Source organism: Pteropus vampyrus, unplaced genomic scaffold (assembly GCF_000151845.1).
Source record: "Pteropus vampyrus isolate Shadow unplaced genomic scaffold, Pvam_2.0 Scaffold166, whole genome shotgun sequence".
NCBI classification, from domain to species: domain Eukaryota; kingdom Metazoa; phylum Chordata; class Mammalia; order Chiroptera; family Pteropodidae; genus Pteropus; species Pteropus vampyrus.
This window is the reverse complement of record NW_011888947.1, coordinates 258,066-266,897: the sequence shown is the minus strand read 5'-3', so window position 1 is coordinate 266,897 and position 8,832 is coordinate 258,066. Positions and strand designations below refer to the sequence as shown.

At 42.7% G+C, this 8,832-nt stretch overlaps 1 long non-coding RNA gene and 1 pseudogene across 1 annotated transcript in view; both read right to left on the bottom strand.

Annotated features, from left to right (window-relative positions):
* Positions 1 to 1,788: 1,788 nt before the first annotated feature.
* The window catches only part of LOC111745813, a 27,216-nt gene continuing 20,172 nt past the window's right edge, over positions 1,789 to 8,832 (bottom strand). Inside the window, exon 3 of the long non-coding RNA XR_002782804.1 lies at positions 1,789 to 1,889. This is a non-coding gene — a long non-coding RNA (uncharacterized LOC111745813). The remainder of the gene's footprint in view (positions 1,890 to 8,832) is intronic.
* On the bottom strand, positions 2,061 to 2,179 carry LOC111745822 (annotated as a pseudogene).

Genomic DNA, 8,832 nt, shown 5'->3' with positions numbered 1-8,832 from the left:
CTGGAAGCTCGGGGCTGATCTCCTCTGACCCTGCGTGGTAGAGAGTCAGTCGCCGGCCGGCTAATAAAGGCTCACAATTCATCTCAATTGGCTCCATGGGTCTTAGAATTGATCGCGCCACAACAATTATTAGAGCCGTTTTGCAGATAAGGAAACTGAGGCTAAGCAGAGTGATGTAACTTTCACCAGTAAGTGAACTGGAACCACATCCTGAATGACGACCCCTGAACCTATGTGTACTTTTAGTCATTCTTCCGTCCTTCTTCCTGTGGTTTATTCACCTCTAGAGTATTAAGTTTCTGTCATTTATAGCAGCTAAGACTTGACAATCTCAGGACAGATTTCAGTTCTGCAAGGAAGGGGATCATTTGGCAAAGCTCTAAGGTGAGGTCCCAAACACTTTGGCCTGGATTCATGCAGCCAACACCTACAGGATGTGTTCCTTGCGCTGGCCACGACCCTGGGCTCCAGGCACCTGACAGGGAACGCCACCTCCAGCAACAGGGAGAGATGATCAGTATCGCACGTGGAAGTGTAAAATTACAGCCACGATCAGCCAAGGACCCAGAGAGCTGGTCAGAAGGAACCAGGCTGGTCCAATCCTGCTTTCCAGGAGTGAGAATCAACAAGGGAGGTGGAAAGAATGCACGCGCACATGGAATGTAGGTGTCTCCCACGCAGGGTTCTTGAGAAGCTGTAGGAGACCTTAATGGCTGGAAGGGCGGCAATATCCCAGGAGTGTTTTCAAGATCCCACGGGATCCCGAGATCCCACTGTTGTGCCACTAATGTCGGTTAGTTTTCATATAAAGTCCTAGATTTCCTCTTGCACATTTGTTTTGTTTGTATATATCTGATTTCCCTGATGCAAATTGAATAGTCCCTGAAATGCTTTACCTGAAATCTGACTTATCTTAGCAAAGAGTGCCATCTACTGGTAGAATCATTAAGGAGCTTTTTGTTCTTAAACGTTCAAATCAACCGCTCACTCAACAGTGGTCTTTTAAGAGCTAGCTAGTAATTCATTAAAAGTTGTGCCATTTATTCTCACCAGGGCTGGTGCAGAGAATATCGCAAACAGTTCTGTAGTGGGGAGTTTGGGAGTTTCTGTCAAGAGCCTAAAAACTGTCTGTCCTATCTGGCCAGTAATTCCACTTCTAGGAATTTCTCTAAGAAAATAAGGAATATGCTGTGGTTTTGGCTACATGGTTATTTATTATAGCTTATAATAGCCAATGTTGGAAATAAACCAAATGTCCAACAGATTGGCTTTGGTGAAAGTTGTTATATCCACATGGTAGAATACAGTATAATCATTAAAAATCAAAGTGCGAAAGAATCTTTTCTGGAAAAATATGTTGATGATATATCATGAACAAAATAATAGGGTATAATATTCTAAGTTCCTGTTTGGAGGATTCTTGGGGTGCTGTGGTGGAGCTGGGACTCCATGTCCATTTTTTGAGATATGGGAAACTACCATTTTGGAAGAAAAGGCAGTTCATCTTGCTCAGGTGAAGGCGTAACTTGGCTTCGAGGCCACTGCCTCTTCTGGGGGAGAATGTACCCTCTTGGAACAGGGAGGATTGGCCTCGTATAAGATGAACCGCCCTGGAGGAAAATGCACATGGAGCTTCAGCCTGGCAGAGCTGCATCTCTTGTAGGAGTTGTAGGTTATAACCCCTTTTAGTAAGCCTTTTTTCCTGTTTGGAGTCTCAGAGGCTGTGAGGCCATCTTTGGCCCTCCAGCTGCCTGAAGACAGGTTGGACATCAGGCCAATATAATAGCTGCCCTTCAAGCTTTTTCTGTCCACTTTCTGAACTCTCATCTGTCATCTCCAAACCTTCAGTGATTTTCAGATCCTGCTGACAAAATGTGGGCTGTAGAAAACTGAGAGAGAGAAAATGGTGAAGTCAGTCAAAAGGTACAAACTCCCAGTTACAAAATTCATAAGTCCTGGGGATAACTGTTAACAATACTGCAGTGTGTATTTGAAAGTTGTTAAAAGAGTATGTTTTATTTCATTTCATTTCATTTCATTTCATTTCATTTCGTTTTATTTTCCTACAGCACCCGGTATTACCAAGTGGTCTCCCATCCAAGCACTAACCAGGCCCAACCTTGCTTAACTTCTGAGATCAGATGGGATTGGGCGCGTTCAGGGCAGCATGGCCATAGATAAGAGGACATATTTTAAAAGTTCTCGTCACAAGAAAAAATTGGTAACTATGCGAAGTGATGGATGTTAAGTAGACATCGTGGTGATTATTTTGTAATGTATACAAATATCAAATCCTTATGTTGTACACGTTAAACTAATACAATATGTTAATTCGGTAGAGTAGGTAGACATGAGCTGGAGGAAAATGACATTAAGGGGTTAACGAGGCCCCAAGACAAGTCTAGCAGTAAAATGTATATAACAGGACACCTGATGGCTTCAGGTGACTCCCTTGTTTTCCCATGGTCAGAAGCCAGATAGGAAGCAAGACACCTGGCACTTCTGACACCTCCCTTGTTCCCCCCATAGTTAGTTAACTACAGATAACAACTATATGAACTTACTCTGGGGGTGCTCAACTAGTATGGGCAAAAGTAGTTAACTGAGCATACGCCTACCCTCAAAATCCCCACGGCAGAGGCGTAGGACTTCCCATCTACGGGCACACACCACACATGCCCAGGCCAGGAGTACGAGGTTCAGAGAAAGGCATGGGGAAGTCATATCATTCAAGATGGGAGGGACAGAAGGAGAACAAAGAAACCGGATGGCCCATATAAACCCCGACCCTCAACTTCCCAGGGCCCTCCCTCATTCCTCTGTTGATGTGCCCACTTGGATTTCTCCCAAGTGTACTCTGCCTAATAAATCACTTCTACTTGCTACTCTTTGCCTGCTGTTTCTCTTCTCTGAGCATCGGACCTCCGTCCAAATCTTTTATGGGGGATCCAAGGACGGAGCCCTGGACTGTATACAACACAGACATCTAAGCACTGGTAACAAACTATATATCTCAATAAAACTGGGGTTGGGGGTGGTGGTAAAGCAAATGGGGAGGGGGATTCCATGTCAGCAGTGTAAACCTGTGGGCTTGGAGTCAGAATTCCTGAGTTCTCACCTGGGCCCCACTGCACACCAGCTGCAGGGACTTGAGCAAACCCTACCCCTCCCTAGGCCTCGGTTCCGCATGCTATAAAGTGAGAATAGTAGCACCTACTACAAATGAACTAATAAGTGTAAAGCACTTAGAACAGCATCTATCACAAAAGAAGGACTTAATAAATAGTAGCCACTGATGATCATAACAGTGTCTATAAAATGGCTGCAAAATTGGTTAAATATATCCCAAAATGGTAACAGCAGCTGTTTCCGGGGGAGGTGGGTTACATACGGCAGGTCCTCCAATAACATTGTTTCGTTACAACATCCATGAGATGCTGTAGGAACTTTAACTCTTGTTTATCTCAATTAGCTTACAGTGAAGTGGGTTTTGCTTCAAGTCACAGAACCTATCTACTACGTTAAGTGAGGACTTACTGTATGACTTTTTTCATTTTTATATTTCCCTGTTGTTTCTAAAATTTCTAAGAGTATATGCTCCCTTTACATTGTTAATCCGAAAGAATTTACCCACAGGACACATGGGCCGCTTCGTGGTTCTGCCTCCCTTTCCATCTGAGCTGCACATTACTCTCCTCACCCTGGTTTGTGTCTCTTCCTTGGGGAAAGTAGAATTCCATGTAAAGTCTCCCTTTGGACTGTAGTTTGTAGGGAGGGGCAGAGTCTGATGTTTTTGGCTTTGGGAAAGAAAGAGTTTGGCCCCCTTGCCCAGGGTGAGATGAATGGCCTTGAAATTTTTTTATCAGCAGAAGTGGATTAACTGGGTTTCACAAAAGTTCCCAAGGAAAGTCACGACCAGGTGTGTTTCACTTAAAGCAAGCCCATTGTTTCTATAGGTAAATAGAAGTTACAAGACACACATTTCGAGTGATTTTCTGCTTTGCAGACAGACCTTTTGCTCAGACAGTGGGATCGCTTTACCTTACAGGGTTTAAAAGACTTGCCTCCCACCCTGCACTGTACTTGTCAGCCTTGAAAATAAAATAGCTGGTTATTTTACCAGCAAAAAAAAAAAAAAAAAATTATTTTCGAGTAGCAATTCATGAATGCAATTCAGGCATACTGAGACGAACCACAGGCAAGTCCACAGAACAAAGGAGGGAAGCATTATTTAACAGAAAAAAATGGGGAAGAAGGGAAAGGTGGGTATGAGCAAAGTCCATTGGAGGAGAGCAAGAGTTCAGGGTTCAGGGTGGCGATGGCTTCTCATTGGCTGAGTGTGATGGTTTCCCATTGGCTGGGCTGTTGCTGGGTAAGGAGAAAAATCTTCCTACCTCTTGCCAGGGTATGTGAAGTAAACTTCTTGTCCCAGTTTGTAAATTGAGCTGCAATAGAAGCTATATGCTTGAGAGCTCCCTCTTCAGAGGACCCCACTTTCAATGGCGTTTTCTTTATTTTTCCATACTCTTCGGTGACCCTGCTTTTACAGCTGACTCAGAATTGCACTTACTTTAATGCATGCAGAGTGGCTAGTGGCCTGGCTTTAGAAGGAAGCTCTAGCAGTGTGACTGTGTGTCAACCTATGCCTCAGTTTCCACATCTGTACAATGGGAAGTAGTAGTACTCGTTTGAGGTTTAAACGAGCTAAGGCAGATACAATATCTCATAGAGTGCCAAAGCAGAAAGTTTCACAGCTTGCCCAACCAGGTTAACATGTTACTATTCTGTCTCCTTTGAAGCAACCACAATAGAGCAGCAAGGTGGCAGAGAGTTGGAAAGGAAGGAACTTAGACAATTCTTTGCTTGCTTTTACAGTATGAGTTTTCTTGATGCTCAAGGTTGTGGATTTAATCACCCTGCGAAATTCAAGAGCGATGGCCCGAGTATTTATAGCCCTATCAGATCCCTGCTCTTCTTTTGAACTCATTCTTTTCCCCAGGAAAATGTGTACCTGATAAATCCTTCATTGATGTGGAAGCTCGCTGCCCTGCCCTGCTAGGTTTGTTCTCAGCCATATGGGAGAAATGTTTATGTTCTTTTCACATAGCAAGTGTCCTTTTTCTTCCTGGAAATTTGTTTTAAGAGGCTGTGCTTTTATTGTGCTCAGCTGTTTTTCCTGTCTGCATGCTTGCAAAGGTGGGACCGCCCTTAGCAATATCCGAAATTAGGTTCTATTTCTGAGCAGATGTGTGCGCATAGTGTGGGGGTCGGGAGTGAGTGTCCCCGGAATGTGCCACCCTGGCATTCAGATTATTTTGAACTGAAATCAGTTGAAGCTCAACAAATTCAAGAAGAGTTTTTTACTTCCCCTTTTTCTTAAAGAGAGTCAGAAAAACCAGCTTCAGAAAGGGAACCTTGGCGTGACCACTTGAAGCATTTTCATCCCAGCATTAGTTAAGCATATTTACTAGATCACTCTCTGTGTCCCATTGTTTTTGAGTTGCCCAGCAAAAATTTACCTGTCGTGTGTATTCAGCTCTTCTTCAAGTAGCTGTAAATCGCCCATTGTCACTTCTAAGACCCTGTTCCCTCTTTTTTCCATTGTTCAAACTGTCCCATATTCCCAATGGTTGTCCAAACTGTCATATATACCCAATGTCGCCTAGCTGTCTTTGGAACTTTCATGCTTATGTAAACCCCACCCCCATCCCATTCACACATATTAAAAATTTGATTTTCTCCTGTTAACCTGCTGTATGTTATATGAATTATTCGACTAGCCAGAAGATACAAAGGGGCAAGTTTCCCTGGCTCCCAACAATTTGTCAAGCCGGCCAGGAGCATCACTGGCTGGAACACTGCTGGCTTCTGGAACTACTTGCCGCTGAGAGTATTGTTTTCATTTGCCTGTCAGCCTCTCTGGTCTCTTTCTGTGGAAGAGAAATGACTGTAGAAGTCAGAAATGATGAGAGACCTTTTTCTCTCTTCTAAATTTAGATTGGCAGGAGAAGATATTTGCGAGCTAGCTTCTTGGGCCCAGGACCCTTGAGTTTTCTTTATTGATTTTTTTTCTCCCCAAAACGGTCTTACCTCCTCCCCCTGTGTCTATGTCTTTTGTATCATTTGTCATAAGAAGGAAATACCATCGGGATAGGATACAGGCATAGACTCCCTGTAAGCCAATTATCTGAGCCAGCCACATAGGCTGGGGAACGAAGTGGTTCTCTCCAGACCAGCATCTGTTCAAACTTTGCTGTAGGTCCCTCTATAAAAACTGAATGAGGTTTTCCTTCCATCTTATTCTATGTCCTAAGAGCTTGGCTTTGTGACCAGTGAAAATATTTTCTCTGGTCTCCACCATCTGGTAGGTGCACTTACAGTATGCACTTGGTGAGCAGTTGAATAGATTAGGTTTCAAAGTGTCTCTTTGTCCTGCTGTGCCAGATCTCAGGGAAGTTTGTCATAAGTGGCCCAAGACCATAAGGGGCCTTTGTCGTTATTTGTTAACGCTAAAAAAAAAAAAAAAAGAAAAAAAAAAGAAAATCTCATTGCAGTAGTGTTACTGAACAGAGAGTTTATCCACCTGGAACTAGCAGAGCCAAATATTAAATACAGAGAACTGCAGTGGAGAAAGATTGGCTACTTTATTATGAATGGCGCCGCCCAGGAGAATGAGAAACTAATGATCAAAAGCCTGAACTCCCCAATGGCATATAGATTACAGATGATATAGAGCAAAATCACAAGACACCATGGGTTAAGGGGTTCGGGGTCACACTGAGAACTGATTGGTTGAAGGTGAAATAAGTAATAAATCATTTCTTCATCTTGTTGACAGTTCTAAAGTCAGTTCCAGTGTCCCTCTGTCTGGTTTCATGAGAAAGTAGCCAGGGGTCATTCGACGTTAGGGCTCAGGACCTGAAATGTAACTTAGGTCAGGATGTTATCTTTAGCCCGCCAGAGCCCATTCCTTAAGCATCTATGGCAAAGATTCACTCTAAGCCCGGGAAGTTACCTCTGGGTCTTTCTATTAAAAGGCTTATCGTAACGAGTGGCTTTTGGAATAAGTATCTTGACAAAGATCCTATCCATCAATGGCCAGAAGACGGATCTTTTGAGTTGGAGAAACTCCTATATTTAAACCAAATTTTTGAAAGTTCTCATAATAAGCCTTATTGGTATTTATGGGAATTTCAGATCGAAAAGAACGCAAAGAAGCATAACGGCTAGTTTAAAAGATGTCCTTAATAAAATAAAATAACAGAAGTTACACTTAAAGCAAAAACTAAAGAATGAATATGATGTAAATTCTCCTCCTCCCACATATACTTCTCCTGTACCCCCACCTCCCTGTCTCTGAGCCTCCAGATCTTTTGAATCTCTGGGCCTCTGGTTTGTTTGTTTGTTTATATATAGATTACAGATGATATAGAGCAAAATCACAAGACACCATGGGTTAAGGGGTTCGGGGTCACACTGAGAACTGATTGGTCGAAGGTGAAATATGTAATAAATCATTTCTTCATCTTGTTGACAGTTCTAAAGTCAGTTCCAGTGTCCCTCTGTCTGGTTTCATGAGAAAGTAGCCAGGGGGTCATTCGACGTTAGGGCTCAGGAGCTGAAATGTAACTTAGGTCAGGATGTTATCTTTAGCCCGCCAGAGCCCATTCCTTAAGCATCTATGGCAAAGATTCACTCTAAGCCGGGGAAGTTACCTCTGGGTCTTTCTATTAAAAGGCTTATCGTAACGAGTGGCTTTTGGAATAAGTATCTTGACAAAGATCCTATCCATCAATGGCCAGAAGACGGATCTTTTGAGTTGGAGAAACTCCTATATTTAAACCAAATTTTTGAAAGTTCTCATAATAAGCCTTATTGGTATTTATGGGAATTTCAGATCGAAAAGAACGCAAAGAAGCATAACGGCTAGTTTAAAAGATGTCCTTAATAAAATAAAATAACAGAAGTTACACTTAGAGCAAAAACTAACGAATGAATATGATGTAAATTCTCCTCCTCCCACATATACTTCTCCTGTACCCCCACCTCCCTGTCTCTGAGCCTCCAGATCTTTTGAATCTCTGGGCCTCTGGTTTGTTTGTTTGTTTATATATTTGTTTGGGGAGGGGGTTCAAATTAAATACTTTATTAACACGATAGTTGCCTTTTTTCACCCTGGGAAAACAACCCCTACTCCAAAAAACCTAGCTTTGTCTCCTCAGAATTGGCAGATTTTAAGTCCTAAGAATCCTCCAACCTCCCTAGAAAACGCTTTAAACTCCCAGCTACCTGTTTTAACTTCCCTTCCTTTACAAGACTTACAGAGGGCATTAAGGCCTAACTTCCAAGTTAAAGGCATCTAGGTAATTTATATAAATGCTGAAAGTCAGAAAGCGAATTTAGTACAAGCAGCCAGGAAGCAGAAAGGCTCGTTTTGCTGTCGCCTTTGATTTCTCCTATTGTCCAGGACTAGATAAATAGGCCTTACGAGCTTCAGATAGTCATATGCAATTTCCCTTTTGGATGTATCTTGCTCCCCGCCCTCCTTCCCCCACCACAAGAATACATGTCCCCTGGTTAGCAGCTGAACTTTTAAACTATAAAACCCTCTTACCCTCTCTCTCTGAAGATCCAACAAAGTTCAGGGAGGAATTATAAAGATTAATAACTATTCATAACTCCACACACAAGTGATCTGGATTGGCTGCTAAAGGGAGTACGTCTGGCTGATCAGCATATTGCAGTCTCTGCTTGTGACTTGATTAACATTTTTAATTCTCTTGCCTCCTCCCTACATTACCAGGATTATACAGTAGTTACCAGACAGGCTGA